General features: G+C 45.1%; 1 protein-coding gene across 1 annotated transcript in view; it reads right to left on the reverse strand.

Moving 5' to 3' along the window:
* LOC115571845 (receptor expression-enhancing protein 3-like) overlaps positions 1 to 15,848 on the reverse strand; it is a 45,586-nt gene that overhangs the window by 9,051 nt on the left and 20,687 nt on the right. The gene's annotated exons all lie outside the window — the stretch shown is intronic.

Consider the following 15,848-nt stretch of genomic DNA (forward strand, 5'->3'; position numbering starts at 1 on the left):
GCTCTAGAGTCCAGTGGTGGCGTGCTTTACAACACTGCATCCGACGCTTTGCATTGCACATGATGTATGGCTTGGATGCAGCTGCTCGGCCATGGAAACCCACTCCATGAAGCTCTCTACACACTGTTCTTGAGCTAATCTGAAGGCCACATGAAGTTTGGAGGTCGGTAGCAATTGACTCTGCAGAAAGTTGGTGACCTCTGCGCACTATGCGCCTCAGCATCCGCTGACCCAGCTCTGTCATTTTACATGTCCTACCACTTTGTGGCTGAGTTGCTGCTGTTCCAAATCGCCTCCACTTTATTATAATACCACTGACAGTTGACTGTGGAATATTTAGGAGGGAGGAAATTTCACAACTGGACTTGTTGTACAGGTGGCATCCTATCACAGTACCATGCTAGAATTCACTGAGCTCCTGAGAGCTACTCATACTTTTACAAATGTTTGTAGGAACAGCCTGCATGCCTAGGTGCTTGCTTTTATACATCTGTGGCCATGGAAGTGATTGAAACACCTGATTTCAATTATTTGCATGGGTGAGTGAATACTTTTGGCAATATAGTGCATCTTAAAATGACCCAGCTTGTAGTGTATTGTGAGAAACATGAGAAAACCCTGCCTGAATAAAGTCATACCACTGTATACAATTTAAAGGTGTCTTCAGTCATTTACTCTTTACTCTGATCAGAAGGTCGCTGGTTCAAAGCCCGGCTCCCCCGGGCTGAGTTGAGCTGCATGTCGAAGTGTCCTTGGGCAAGATACTGAACCCCAAGCTGGCGACTTGTCCAGGGTGTACCCTGCCTTTGCCCGGAGACAGCAGGGATTGGCTCCAGCAACAAAAAACCCTGCGACCCCTTGAAAAAGGGATAAAGCGGCTACAGACGATGACATGACATGACATTTACTCATTACTTTAATACAGTTATAATATATCATATAATTATAGTTATTTATTAATATAGGCTAATTTGTCACAGGAAAATATTCTAAAAGGTGTGTTTTTCAGCTCTGAATCTACAAACTCCAATTCCAATGAAGTTGGGATGCTGTAAAAAATTTAAATAAAAACAATGCAATGATTTGCAAATCCATTTCAACTTATATTCCATTGAATACACAACAAAGACAAGATATTTAATGTTCAAACTGATCAATTTTATTGTTTTTTTGCAGATATTCATTCATTTTGAATTTGATGCTGGGACAGGGGTGACAAAAGACTGGGAAAGTTGAGGAATGCTTAAAAAAAACCCTGTTTGGAATATTCTACAGGTGAACAGGTTAACTAGAAACAGGTGATTATCATGATTGGGTATAAAAGGAGCATGCCTGAAAGGCTCTGTCTTTCACAAGCAAAAACATTTAGAGACAAAAATAAAGGAAATAGAAAATGAGTATTATAGAACAAGGTCAGCAGAATCTCATCAAAATCTATTGCTGCTTAGAGCTCAATACAATAAATTATCTGCATTAAAAGCGTTGGCCAGTCTGTTGAGACTTAAGCAGTCCTTCTATGATCAGGGTGAAAAACCTGGGAAAGTACTTGCATGGCGTCTCAAGCAGCTACAGTGTGAAAGGGCTATCACCTCACTGCAGAGTGATCAAGGAGAGGCCATTTTTGATCCAACAGAAATAAATAAATCTTTCAGGAATTTTTACGAAGGTCTTCAGAAATAATTAATGACAATTCGGAACTAAAAGTATTTTTAGATAGCATAAATATACCCAATGTACCAGAAAATCTTAGGATAAATTTGGAGAAAGATATTACGGTAGAGGAATGGTCTGCTGCAATTGATAGTATTAAAGCAGGAAAAACTCCCGGACCTGATGGCCTCCCAATCTAAATCTATAAAAAATTTAAAAATAAATTGTTGACTCCAATTTTAGAAATGTTTACAGAGTCCTTCCTAAAACATTGTCTCTAAGAGGAGCATTAATTACTCTGCTCCTGAAGGCATGTAAACCAATTAATAAATGTGAAAATTGGAGACCCATTAGCCTGCCAAACGCAGATTTGAAAATACTTTGTACGATTTTGGCAAAAAGAGTTGAAGAAATAATACCTAAGATAATTGGGGGGGATCAGAACGGGTTCATTCGTGGCAGACAAGGCTTCCATAATGTCAGAAGGATTTTGAATATTCTTCATCACCAAAATGGGGCACCAGACACTGCTTTACACTTGACGCTGAAAAAGCGTTTGACAGAGTGGAATGGTCCTATCTGACATTCTGGCACGCTTTGGTTTGGGAGAGAAACAACATAACCTATGGTTATCCCAGAGAATAACATTTCTGGGATAACCATAGGACAGACTGAGCACCGTTTAGCCTTATATGCAGATAATATAATTGTTTTTCTCAAAAATACCAATAAATCCATCCCCGTTAGATTTGATTGGGGAGTTCGGGAAGATTTCAGGTTATAAGATTAATAAGTCTAAAACATCTATTATGCTATTAAATCAAGTACACAGGGAAAATCCATCCAACGTAGTTGCACAATTTAGGGTAGTCAATAGCTTCACTTATTTAGGCATTCAAATTGTTCCATTGCTTAACAATATCATAGAAACTAACTATAGACCAGTTATGCAAGATGTCTCAAATTTCTTAGATAGATGGGCTGCTTTACCAATGTCATTAATGGGGAGAATAAATACTCTCAAAATGAATGGACTTCCTAAACTGTTGCATTTGTTTCAAAATGGAAGAGAAATGGAAGGTTATAAACTGAAGCTGCCTTTGCCCGCTTATCTGTACTCAGCCAATTTTAAGAAATAAAAAAATAACAACAAAAATCTTATGACTAAAAACATGATTAGTGTGTGGCAACAAGTTAAGAAATATCTCAAAGTAGTTGACTCGCTCTCATTATTCAGTCCAATATGGGAAAATGATCTCTTCCCCCAGGAGGAGGTGAGGGGTAGAGATGCACCAATCAGGATTTTTGGGGCCAATCACTGAAAGCAGTATCTGCCGATCCCGATATTGCCGATCACCGATCACAGAATCAAATCCATAAATTCTTCTATATTGTTGTCTTGTGTAACGTTCATATATTTAATTAATGATTCTTCTTACACGACATTGACATTGTATTATCCATCCATCCATCCATCGTCAACCGCTTATCCAAAATGGGTCGCGGGGGCAGCAGCTTCAGTACCGAGCCCCAGACTTCCCTTTCCCTGGCCACATTGGCTAACTCTGACTGGGGAAACCCCAGGCGCTCCCAGGCCAGACAAGAGATATAATCCCTCCACCTGGTCCTGGGTCTACCCCTAGGTCTCCTCCCAGTTAGACGTGCCAGGAACACCTCCCTAGTAAGGCGCCCTGGTGGCATCCTCATCAGATGCCCGAACCACCTCAACTGGCTCCTTTCCACGCAGAGGACCCTATGCTCTCACCCTATCTCTAAGGGAGACCCCAGCCACCTTGCGAAGAAAACCCATTTCGGCCGCTTGTACCCACGATCTCATTATTTCGGTCATGACCCATCGCTCATGACCATAGGTGAGGGTAGGGACGAAGATTGACCGTTAGACCGTGAGCTTTGCCTTCCGGCTCAGCTCCCTTTTCGTCACAACCGTGCGGTGAAGCGCATGCAACACCGTACCCGCTGCTCCGACTCTCCTGTCAATCTCACGCCCCATCATCCCCTCACTCGTGAACAAAACCCCGAAGAACTTGAACTCCCTCACTTGGGGCAAGGACACATTCCCCACCTGGAGTAGGCAATCCACCGGTTTCCTACTGAGAACCATGGCCTCAGATTTAGAGGTGCTGATCCTCATCCCTGCCGCTTCACACTCAGCTGCGAACTGATCCAGTGAGCGTTGTAGATCTACAGCCGATGATGCCATCAAGACCACATCATCTGCAAAAAGCAGTGATGCGATCTTAAGGTCACCGACCTGTAATCCCTCCATACCATGACTGCGCCTGGAAATCCTGTCCATATCACAAACAGGATTGGTGACAAGGCACAGCCCTGGCGGAGGCGAACAAGTCCAACTTACTTCCGAGTATACGCACGCAGCTCTCGCTTTGAGAATATAGGGATTGGATGGCCCTGAGAAGGGACCCCCTCACCCCATACTGCCGCAGCATCTCCCACAGAACATCCCGGGGGACCCGGTCGTACGCCTTCTCCAGATCCACAAAACACATGTGGACTTGGAGATTGTACTTCCAGGCCCCCTCCAAGACCCCTGACAGAGTAAAGAGCTGGTCCGTTGTTCCACGACCAGGACGGAATCCGCATTGTTCCTCTTCAATCTGAGGTTCGACAATCAGCCGGACCCTCCTTTCCAGCACCTTGGAGTAGACTTTCCCAGGCAGGCTGAGTAATGTGATACCTCTGTAATTGGCACACACCCTCTGGTCCCCCTTCTTAAAGAGAGGGACCACCACGCCTGTTTGCCACTCCTTCAGCACCGACCCCAGCCCCCCACGCAATGTTGAAGAGTCGTGTCAACCAAGACAGCCCCTCAACACCCTGAGCCTTCAGCATTTCTGGTGGTATCTCATCAATCCCTGGGGCTTTGCCACTGTGGAGTTGTTTGACTACCACAGTGACTTCACCCAGGGAAATCGGCGATGATACCCCATCATCCTCCAGCTCTGTCTCCATTACAGAGGGTGGCTGAGTGGGATTCAGGAGGTCACCAAAGTGCTCCTTCCACCGCCCTATGACCTCCTCAGTCGAAGTCAACAAGGTCCCATCCTTGCTGTACACAGCTTGGATGGTTCCCTGTTTCCCCCTCCTGAGGTGGCGGACAGTTTTCCAGAAGCGCTTTGGCGCCGCCCGAAAGTCCTTCTCCATGGCCTCGTTCCCAGCTTACCCACACTACTCGTTTGGGCTTACCAAGTCTGTCCAGGGATTTCCCCTGCCACCGTTCCCAACTCACCACCAGGTGGTGATCAGTTGACAGCTCTGCCCCTCTCTTCACCTGAGTGTCCAAAACACATGGTCAAAGATCAGATGATACGATCACAAAATCGATCATTGACCTTTGACCTAGGGTGCTCTGGTACGAGCATCCTTGTGTTCGAACATGGTGTTCATTATAGACAGACCGTGACTAGCACAGAAGTCTAATATTAGAACACCACTCGGGTTCAGATCGGGGAGGCCGTTCCTCCCTCCAGGTATCTCTGTCATTGCCGACGTCCGCGTTGAAGTCCCCCAGTAAGACCACGGAGTCCCCCCCTTGCAGGACCCTGGCCAGGACCTCCAAGAAGGCCGCATACTCCGAACTGTTGTTCGGTGCATATGCACAGACAACAGTCAGAGTCGCCTCCCCAGCCCTTAGGCGTAGGGAGGCGACCCTCTCGTCCACCGGGGTCAACTCCAACACGGCAGCGCTAAGCCGGGGACTTGTGAGTATCCCCACACCCGCCCGGCGCCTCACAGCTTTGGCAACTCCGGAGAAGAATAGTGTCCAGCCCCTATCCAGGAGCTTGGATCCAGAGCCAATGCTGTGCATGGAGGCAAGCCCCACCAGATCCAACCGGTGACGCTCAACCTCCCGCAGCAGCTCCGGCTCCTTCCCCCAAGAGAGGTGACATTCCACGTCCCCAGAGTCAGCCTCTGGCGCCCAGGTCTGGGTCGCCGAGGCCCGTCACCACCACTGCCACCCATGTGGCAGCGCACCCGACCCCAGCGGTTTCTCCTGCGGATGGTGGGTCCACGGGATGGGGGAGGGAGAAGTGCCATGTTGCTCTTTCGGGCTGTGCCCGGCCGGGCCCTGTGGCAGACCCGGCCACCAGGCGCTCGCTCACGGGCCCTCCGTCTGGGCCTGGCTCCGGACGTGGGCCTCGGGCTTCCTCCGGGCAGGGTCTCTCACATCACACCTCTATTTCTCATGGGGTATTTTGAACCATACTTAGTCTGGCCCCTCACCTGAGACCAATTTGCCTTGGGAGACGGTGTATTACATGATGGTGTATTATTAAGTATAAAAATTAGGAGATGAGAAAGCATCATGAATTGACCACCGTTTTATTGCAGGCTGAGGCAACGTGCAATACTTCGCACTCTAGAGACTCTCTTAGAGACAACTTAGACTCAGCTTACAAAGAGTAACTGTAGCTTACTAGTGGGAATGCATGCAGTCAGGGTGGGAATTTCGTCATTTTAGGGGCAAGTCCATTTGGCCTTCACTTCACATGGATTATGTATTAAAACATTCTTTTAATACCAATATCAAGTTAATGTTACATTAGAAAACCTTTTTTTTTTAAGTAGGATTAGGATTAGGTGATTTTTGTGACATCACACTGAATATTAGTGTTATTGAATATTTCTCCCAATAGAAATTCCCCCAAGTTATGGCAAAGCAAATTTTTTCCAAACAAAAAACTGTAGAATAACCAGCAGGAGACCACTGATGTGTGGAGTGATTTTGGTGGCACTACACTCTGAATAATAGTGAAGTTATTGAATATTTTTTGTAGTTTCTCTTTTCGGTGTTGCACCTGCGCCCTTGTCTTACAGACGGCTGACCATACAGACCCGGAGGACCGCGGGTTTTGATAAAAAATACGGTTGTAGCTCGTTGTCTACCTTACTACGTAGGAAAGACCCGTCGTTTGTGTTTTAACAAGGTTTCACTTATGAGTTATTGATCCGGTAAGTTCGAATCTGTGAATATATTTCCAACTTTACCAAACTAAATCCTACCACATAAGTCAGTTACGTATCATGTCAAAAACGGCTGCGCTTGCTCGCTGTGCTGTAAGTTTCATTCTTCTGTTTTGAGACGCTGCTGCTGTTTGAGAGGCTTTCACGTGAGATCATCGATGTGATGATGAGACTCCACCTGCGCGAACTGCGAACTCACTTAAGATACTGTGAGTGACTACTGTGCACTCAGGAATCAAGGCCAAAGTGCGGGTGGCCGCCGTTGCCGCCGTGAAATTCCCACCCTGCATGCAGTCAGTGCACTCTATCTATTGAAACGTCATCTGATCAGCCTGCTTTGATCTATTTTGAGAACTCCGATCAAAACTGATAGGGGCATTATCGGCCGATTGCGATCGGTTGCTGATCGATCTGTGCATCTCTAGTGAGGGGGGATTTAAAATTTGGGCTGAACAGGGGTTAGAAAAAATAGGAGATCTTTATAGTCCTGATGATAAACATCTGATGTCTTTTGATGAAATTGTTGCCAAACACAACATAGCTCGTAGCCAGTTCTTTAGATATTTACAATTGAGAGATCTTATTAGAACACAATAAAAACAGTCCTTGTCCATTCCTAGCCCATCAACACTTGAAGAAATGATGGTGAACGACTGCCAGGGGAGAGGCTTGATTTCCAAAATATATGAGGAACTGGTTGGTGAATCTTCAGAAACATCAGTAAAAAAGCTTGAGTCCTGGAGAGAGGACCTACAGGAGAATATCTCTATCGAGGAGTGGGAGAGGGCGTGTACCAAAGCACAATTACAAACAGTGAACACACGTTTAAGATTTCTGCAGTACAACTGGTTGATGCGTTCTTATATAACTCCAGTTAAACTTAATAAATTCAACAGTGACATACGCTTAAGAAGCTCTCTCAGTCACCGGAGCTGTCAGTCAAGTTTACAGAAAGACAAAACTTCTCCTTTGACAGGACGTCAACACTGTTGTTCTTCAGTCGTGGAAGAAGAAGTTGTCTACTCAGCTAACATGGACCTGAGAGCCAATTTCTCGGGCTAAAAACTTACCATTGCTGTTACACCTGCAGCGGGCCTGGTTCTGGGCCCTTGTCGGTAAGTTTCTCCTCTGCCCGGTTGAAAAATCTGCTCTTCTTTCACTGCTGTGGGCTCCTACCTGGAGCCCGGGCGAGTAAGTTTTCGCCTCGCTCCTCTGACGTCCCTATTGCGGCTGTCATTCTCAGCACGGCTCTCTGCCTGTCTGCTCTTCGTTTCCTGGCTGTGTTTTTCACTCTCTTACAGTTCCACTGATGGCCCCATCCGCCAAAGTTGCCGAGCTGAAAACCGAACTGCGATCCATTGAGTGGCTCATCGAGGATCTCTTGCAGCGGCAGACAGAGCTGTGTTCCCGGCTAACATGCCTCGAGCCGGCAGGCAGCCAGCAGCCCTTGGCCTCCAGCTCGGCCAACACTGTCCACCGCACATCGGAAGCTTCCTCTTCCTCCTGGACGACCGTTGTCAGGAAGGGGAGACCGGTCTCTCTCCCGTTGTTTTTCCCTGGCATGGAAGAATATGATGACGATCCCATCTCGTTGTCCAACTCCTTCACCCCTCTGGAGAAGTTATCTGAGCTAACTGAGCTACCGGCTACATGCTCACACTCTGCTCCGGAGCAACCAGTCCTGTCAAACTCCCGACGCAGAAAGCGTCGCACCCCTCCAACTAGCCCACTGATGTCCCAGGGTAAACGTCCAAGGTGTTCATCCCCTTCATCCGATCCTTCTCAGAGAACTGGCCTCCTCTCCATGCCCTGCAGCCATCGTTCCCACGGCCTAACGTGGGTCCGATACCTTTGACGCTCAATGATGACGTCATCTGTACTTGCAGTTCATGTTGATAAAGTTCAAACCCTGGATTATTGCCTGCAAACTACATAAGTGCACTAAAGTACATCACAAATGGCCCAGACCTGGTGGAGGTCTGTGCTCTAATCTGACCATTTTCTAATTATAGAAATTACAATATGTATTACAAATTGTTGACAAAAATGTACGCTATGATTATATTACTAGTACTGATTGACTTAAAATAGATAATTGAGTGGTGTTGATGATCAGCACACTTGTGAACACCAGTGCATGTTCTGGTAAAGTTCATGTTACCAATGTGAACGTTGCGTTTGCATATAGAGATGTGTGGAACAACTTCGGACTGTTAAATAGTTGCTTTACCTCTGACTGCCTCGTGCAACTCTGACGGTGAAAATAGTTCGCTTGTCACAAAAAAAAAAACTCGCTTGACTTCCATCCGGGGGATATTTAACGTTATGTTATCTATCGCTAACCTGCAGCTCTTTGAACTCTTTGAACAAGTCCGCATGTCTGTCAGCTGAGAGCAGCATGAGTGCTCCTGCCGACCATCCTAGGCTTGTTGAAAAAGCAGAGGCACTAGTGTTGCACGGTAAACCGATACTAGAATGGTGGCCGTTAAGAACAATACTTTTTCACGTTTCATTAGTATCGGTACTTTATGAACTTAGTGCGACAGCAGTGCAGCGTGTCTGTGTGCAGCTTCTCTCTGCTTCCTCACTGCCACACTCAATTGGCTTGACAACAACAAGCAAGTGTCACAAGATGTCACAACAAAGAAAGATTTCCATGTTTTTTCCCCCAAAGGTGGTCAGCAGTCAAAGAGGTAATGGGAATAGGGATTATGGAAAAATGTATCATTTCGAAATGAGTGTTGCAGCTGGAGCTAGAGGGGAGTAGCTAAAGTTAGCTAGCTAGCTGGCTGATTTTACATGGAAAAAACTATCTATTATTATTAGCATCAGTCTGTAAATGCAATTGTAGTGTGTAAGAATTGTGTTTCTAAAAATAATTAAGCTTGGGCTTCTTCTAGAGGGGAAAGTAGCAAACATTAACGTTAGGCTATAATGTTAAACCATCTTGTTTACATTTCTTTTTCATGCATGATAGCCAGCAGACAGGGATCCTGCACAGCCTGCCTCTTCTATTGTAATGTGTTACATTGAAAAACAATGTGTTGTTACCTAGCTAGCTAATGTCAGTGGCTACTTACATGGGTGCAAACTAAATTCAAAATGGGTCATTCGTTTGATGATCTGTGATTATGGGATTGCATCGTTGTCACCTTTTTCACCAGTGATAGGTTTGCAGGGCACCCCTGTACTTAGCCAAGCATTCGTCTGTGAATGCAAGTGTAGTGTGAATTGTGTGTTCTTAAAATAATTTAACACACTTCTTCTCAGATGATGATAATCAAGATGGTACTGCTGCTGCTGCTGCTGCTGCTGCTAGTGGTACTGCTGCTGCCACCAGACAGACAAGCGCTAGGGAGGGTGGAAGAGGTAGTTAGCTTGTTGTTTCTTAAAATCAGTGTGTGATTATTTTAGGACATGAAATAATCCACCTGGCATTGTGGGTATAGTGGTTTTTAACGTTTCACCATAGTTTCAAGGTGTGTCTCCACCATTAGCATTAGGACAGGTTAACATGTTGTTCCCCAAAGTTGGTTGGGTTTAAATGAAGCTTGACAGATGGGCAAAATAGAGGAAAACACTGCGGATTATGCAGGAAAATAAAATATTTCAGATATCTTTTTTTTATGCTACACTAGAGTGGCGTAACTGGTCCAGTGTTCGGGCATGTGAAAATGCCATAAGCAGGGTTCTCCCCAGACGGTGGAACAGCGGCGCTGCGCCGCTATACCGCTAGGTCAGCGCCGCTATACTCCGCGCGTGACGGTGACAAACGAGCGTGCGTTCGTCCGTCCGTCCGTCCGTCCACCCGGTTGACGGCTAGGAGCTCCCGGCTGACGGCGATGAGCGTCCGTCCATCCCCCGGCTGACAGAGTTGATGACCGTCTGTCCGTCCGTCCGTGTCTCCCCCCCCTGGACTGACGTTGACGAGCGTTCGCACCCCCCCGGACAGACGGTCCGCCACTACACTCAAAATTTCTGGGGAGAACCCTGCATAAGTTAGTGGCAACCTTGCCCATAATTATTTGTATTAATAGCAATGGGATACCAATATTGACTATAAGTATACATTCATAAGTAAGCTATAAAATATTATGTTTACATTTAATTTTCAGGTATGATAGCAGATAGGGATGTGTTCAGGGATCCTGCAGCAGACCAAAGGGAGGACAATGAAAGAGCAGGTACCTGTAGGCTACGTGGAGAATGTCTCTATGTCTAAACATGTTTCATTAACTGACCTGCTATGGGCTAAGCCCCGGATGTGTCAGAAACCTAGGAACGCCTCTGCTCGGTGAGTTAAAGTTTTTTGCTGGTGACAGACGCTGTTTTTTGAGCAGAAATGTTTGGAAGAGTCAGGAGGACAGGCGGAGGACGGACAGGAGGACAGACGCTTCTCCACATACAGCTGTGGTATTTGTTTTCCTCATATAAGTTGCCAAAGACAGTTACAGTTACTACGTTACTTTTGTTCGATCCTGTAACGTTGCTTTGTGGGGCATTTATCTGTATTTAGTTGAGTGAAAGACCTGTGCAGTTATCAGACTGCACGACCGACACGACCCCGCTCCGCGCCTCTGGATTATCCGTTCACACTGGGACGGCTCACCAATAATGTGGCGTAGTAACTGTAACTGACTTTGGCAACTTATATAAGGAAATAAATACCACAGCTGTACATGGAGAAGCGTCTGTCCTCCTGCCTGTACTACTGACTCTTCCTTACATTTCTGCTCAAAAAACAGCGTTTGTCACCGGCAAAAAACTTTAACTCACTGAGTGTTTGTGACGAAAATAAATCACCGCGGCCGTCAGCCCTCCTGACCGAGACTTCAGGGAACTTTCCCCCAGAAAACAGCCTCTGTCCTCGCGAGTGACAGAGTCTGACAGCGACCTGTTTACTGATGGTGATTATGTGTAATTATGTAATTTAGCGTGAAAAACTTAACTCACTTTCTAGGATGTTTGGTGGGTCAGGATCTCAATCACTACACAATATAACAGCATCCATATGATTATAAACTGTCCGCGGGTCTGGATTAACAGGGGAACACCTGGGGAAACACCGACGTCATCAACATGACGTGTACCGTCACGCCTCTTTAGGAGCCGCGACGCCGGCATTCTGTGGGAATTACACACGTGAAGGCTGAGATGCTTCGCTCTGTGTGAATCACCATCTGCGGATAATTGGCAAACCACCGCTCCGGAGATAATGCGGAGACGCTGTGTAAAAAGGGCTCCTGATACTACCTCCAGAGGCGGATCAGCGAAATTTCACCCCTCTCCGCATCTGAAATTTTCACACAGGGGAGGGTGTGGAGAATTGGTGCAGGATCCCTGCATGCAAACGGCAGTGTGAAAGAGCCTAGTGAGGAAGCAGAGAGAAGCTTCACGCAGACACGCAGACACGCAGACACGCTGCTCCGCTGTCGCTTAAGTTCCGATACTAATAAAACGTGAAAAAGCATTGTTCTTAACGGTTGGGTACCGCGGTACCTTTCTAGTATTGGTTTACCATGCAACCCTACAGGTAATTAACTCTGGTTCACTGATGTATACATTAAATCCTTCACATATGTGCTACAGGGTAGCCTTAAAGTGAAACTCTTGCCAAAATGCAACCTAGGCTTTTTTTTTGTGAATGTATGAGTCAAACCTTCATGTAAAAGCATAATTACAACGAAAGAGGCACTTTTAAGATTTACCATAGTTTTGTTTTCAGTTCATTTTCTCAGTGCAAGGGGCAATTTTACGACAGTATCAAAATTGCTATTTTTAAAACACTAAGAAGGCTCGACACAACATGAAACTTTGCTCGTAGTATCACCAGGGTCTCTACACATGAACACGAGCATTGAGAACAATGTTTGTGTACTAAAAAGAAGGTTTTTGAACAACTCACTTTAGTAGCTGTATCTCCGGTACGCCGCCATATGGCAGACAAAAAGTGTCTATCCCCGAGTGCGACCTAACAGGAAGGCTTGAGTAGTGGTCCACCATTACTCTCCTGCCTGTTAGGTCGCACTCGGGGATCGACACTTTTTGTTTTTGCTTGCCCGAAAACGAAACTACAGTAAATCTTAAAAGTGCCTCTTTCTTGGTAGTTATGCTTTTACACTACGGTTTGACTCATATTCAAATCACAAATGAAGCCGCGGTTGGTTTTTGGCGCGAGTTTCATTTTAAGTTCATTTTATGAAACTCGCCTTAATTATTCAGGTTGAAAAGTACAAAATATAAATAATTCCTAAGGCATCAAGGAGTACAAATGTTTTAATCGGCATGAGGATTATAAGGGGGTCCTTGGCCCCAGAAAGTTTGAGAACCCCAGCTTTACCGTACAAAACAGGTAGGGGGCACAGATGTATCCAAGCAAAGTGAGTTCATGCTGTTTTACAAAGGTGGATAGAAAAGTTCCTTTGAAAATATTTATCCTTGAATGCAACAAAACTTTGAGGAGAGTTAAGGTGGAATGCTACTGTTTTCCGGCAACAACTATCCACGCAATATGTCACATGACTTTTCCGGCTTTTTACTTTAGTATTGTTTCTTATATGTTTATATATTGTTTTTCGCTAACGACAAAACACTAAATTATCCGTGCATTTATATGGACCTAAGCTTTAGGAGCCACCTAACTCACCTCCATGTTACATCACATTTGGAGATCAATGTTTCTCACTGGCAGGACGGCAGCGAGCGGAGGAAACATCTGCTAATGTGAGTTGTCCAAAAACTCTCTTTTTAGTAAACTCTGTGTACAAAAACAATGTTTGATGCTATCGTAAAAGTGCCCCTTGCACTGAGAAAATTAGCTTGACCCGAAAACAACATTCACAAAAAAAGCCTAGGTTGCATTTTGGTGAGAGTTTCACTTTAATGAAAAAATACATTTAATGTTGTGAATTTGTGTCTTAGTTAGATTAGCATGACGGCTGCAGGCTGATTTGCAAACAGCAGTGGATGCTGATTCTAGCTCATCCTCTAGTGAGATCTAGTCTTCATTCACTGATTCAGCACTCCTCTTGACATTTTCTGAGGGGGGTTTAAAGTACAAAGTGTGCAGCTGAAGTCTTGCTTCCATTAAACAACAAAAAAAAACTTGTGGTAAAACTCATTTCTCAGCCTCCTCTACTTGGCTTCCTCAAGCATGTCCATTGCTTGAGGAAGCCAAGTCCCACCTTTTACCTAAGATACTGATGTTGCGATATTTGGCGGGACCCGTGTGCTTACGGAATAGGGTGGACAAAAATTATAGACACGTGCAACGTCCACTAAGAATACCAAGCTAGCTTTTCTTAGCTGAACACCCATAGTAAGCACTCAGTGTCGGAGCAAAGTGGTTTGATTTCATTCCCTGTTTGGGGCAGAACATAAAATATTGCTACAGTGATAATATTCCACTGTTGCTCACCAAGTAGATTACAAAGGGCCAAGTGGTGTTTACATTAACTAAGCTTTAAAGCTGGGCAACCTGGTTATTTTTCTGATTATTCCATCCACTCCTTCCTTGCTTTCAGGGTTGTTAAGAAAAATGTAAAGGTCATTTACCTCTACCAACGCAAATGCTTTGCAATAAAGTGGATCTGAGAATCAGAACCAGAAGCAGTCTGTGAGGAAGAAAAAGAGAAGGAGAAACAAAGTGTCGGAAAGCTCAAGTCATAGTCACAGCTTACTGCGTCTGAACCGGTGAGCTGGTGTGTTAAAGCTCTGTGTAAATGTGTTACTAACTCAGTTGACTGGGATTTCACCCTCACTGACATTAGTTACATCACCCACTCCACCAAGAAAACACATCCAAGCCCTTAAATCTATATGCATGTATACCTTCCCAACAAAACCTTTGTTCAATGGAAATCAGTGCTGAGACAAAACTCTAGTTCTGCTACAATCATTAGCGACCCATAAAATACCCAGTGTCTACAGATTGTTACTAGGTGCCATTTTTCACATAGTAGAATCTCTGATGAATTCCATCAAAATGGTCATCAAGCATATAGAGAGATGTAAGATTTTGCAGTAAATAATTGATTAAAATCATTAAATGTATGGAGAAAATAATGGATTTAAGCCTTTCCCTCTACCACTGAGAACTGAGAGAGATTGGTTAAAATCATTCACTGTATTAAATGTGGATGGAGTGTTCATGTGTTCTTACTAGCCGTTTTTATACTGGGAGGCAAGCCGCCAATTTGGCTGTTCTTTTCTGCAGCTAGGTCTGTGGATTTAGACAGAAGGTGGTAAATTGGGGGTCTGTTTTGGTCCGCCAATTTGCCGCCTCGGAGGGTACACTTATTTCTGCCTCCATTGCTATCTAAATCTGAGACGTCGATGTGCCGGCAATTGCGTGAGATGTGCAGAAGTGTCAATGACCTGCACTGTTCTGCGACCCACAGCCGGGGATTTTTAAAACCAGGAAACAGCTGATCACAGCAGTCAGTCCATCACTTCATCCGCGGACATTAAGATGAGCAACTGGATAGCCGCTGAGATCCAGGAGATGCTTGCGTCTCCTCGGTCTCTGTAGCTGTCTTCGTTGTCCGCTTGTTGTTGTAGCAGCAAGCTACGAACAGTCGCTCCTTACAAATTAAAAGCCCCCCGCTAAGAAGTTCTAAACTCCAATGGGGTGCAATGTAAAGCTCTTATTATGAAGACAAATTCGTTGTCACCGTTCACTGCCCAACTTCGTACTTCACGTCAAGTCACATTACACCTATCCCAGTGGCGGCCAAGTGGTGGCTTTTGGAAAAGGAAGAATATCACACCTCCGTTTTAGAAAGACAGGGAGGCACATTGCCGCCTTTACCTTGCAGCAAATGTGCCGCCTTTTCTATCTCAAGGCGGCTACTGTTGGCCAGCAGGAGGTGACTCCACTGGTTCTGGAAAGAAGCTCATGAGAAAATGATCATACTTCTAACTTGATTATATACCTCAGTAAACATTTTCCACCTGAATTTATGTTCTCAATCAATTTCAAGTCATCATAAATGCAGCATGATGTTTATTTTGTCGATTATGGACCCATTTAGAGTTAAATACAGAACAAATCAGAGGGTGCATCAGGGCACGGCTACCTTGTGATTGACAATAATTTGTCCTCGGGTTTCTTAGTCAGATCCAATCAGGATATCCTCTCCAGTTATACCCTCTTTCTATATGGTAATTTTTGGCTTCAAGAATCCAAATTAGTG

This window comes from Sparus aurata, chromosome 20 (assembly GCF_900880675.1).
Source record: "Sparus aurata chromosome 20, fSpaAur1.1, whole genome shotgun sequence".
Lineage (NCBI taxonomy): Eukaryota > Metazoa > Chordata > Actinopteri > Spariformes > Sparidae > Sparus > Sparus aurata.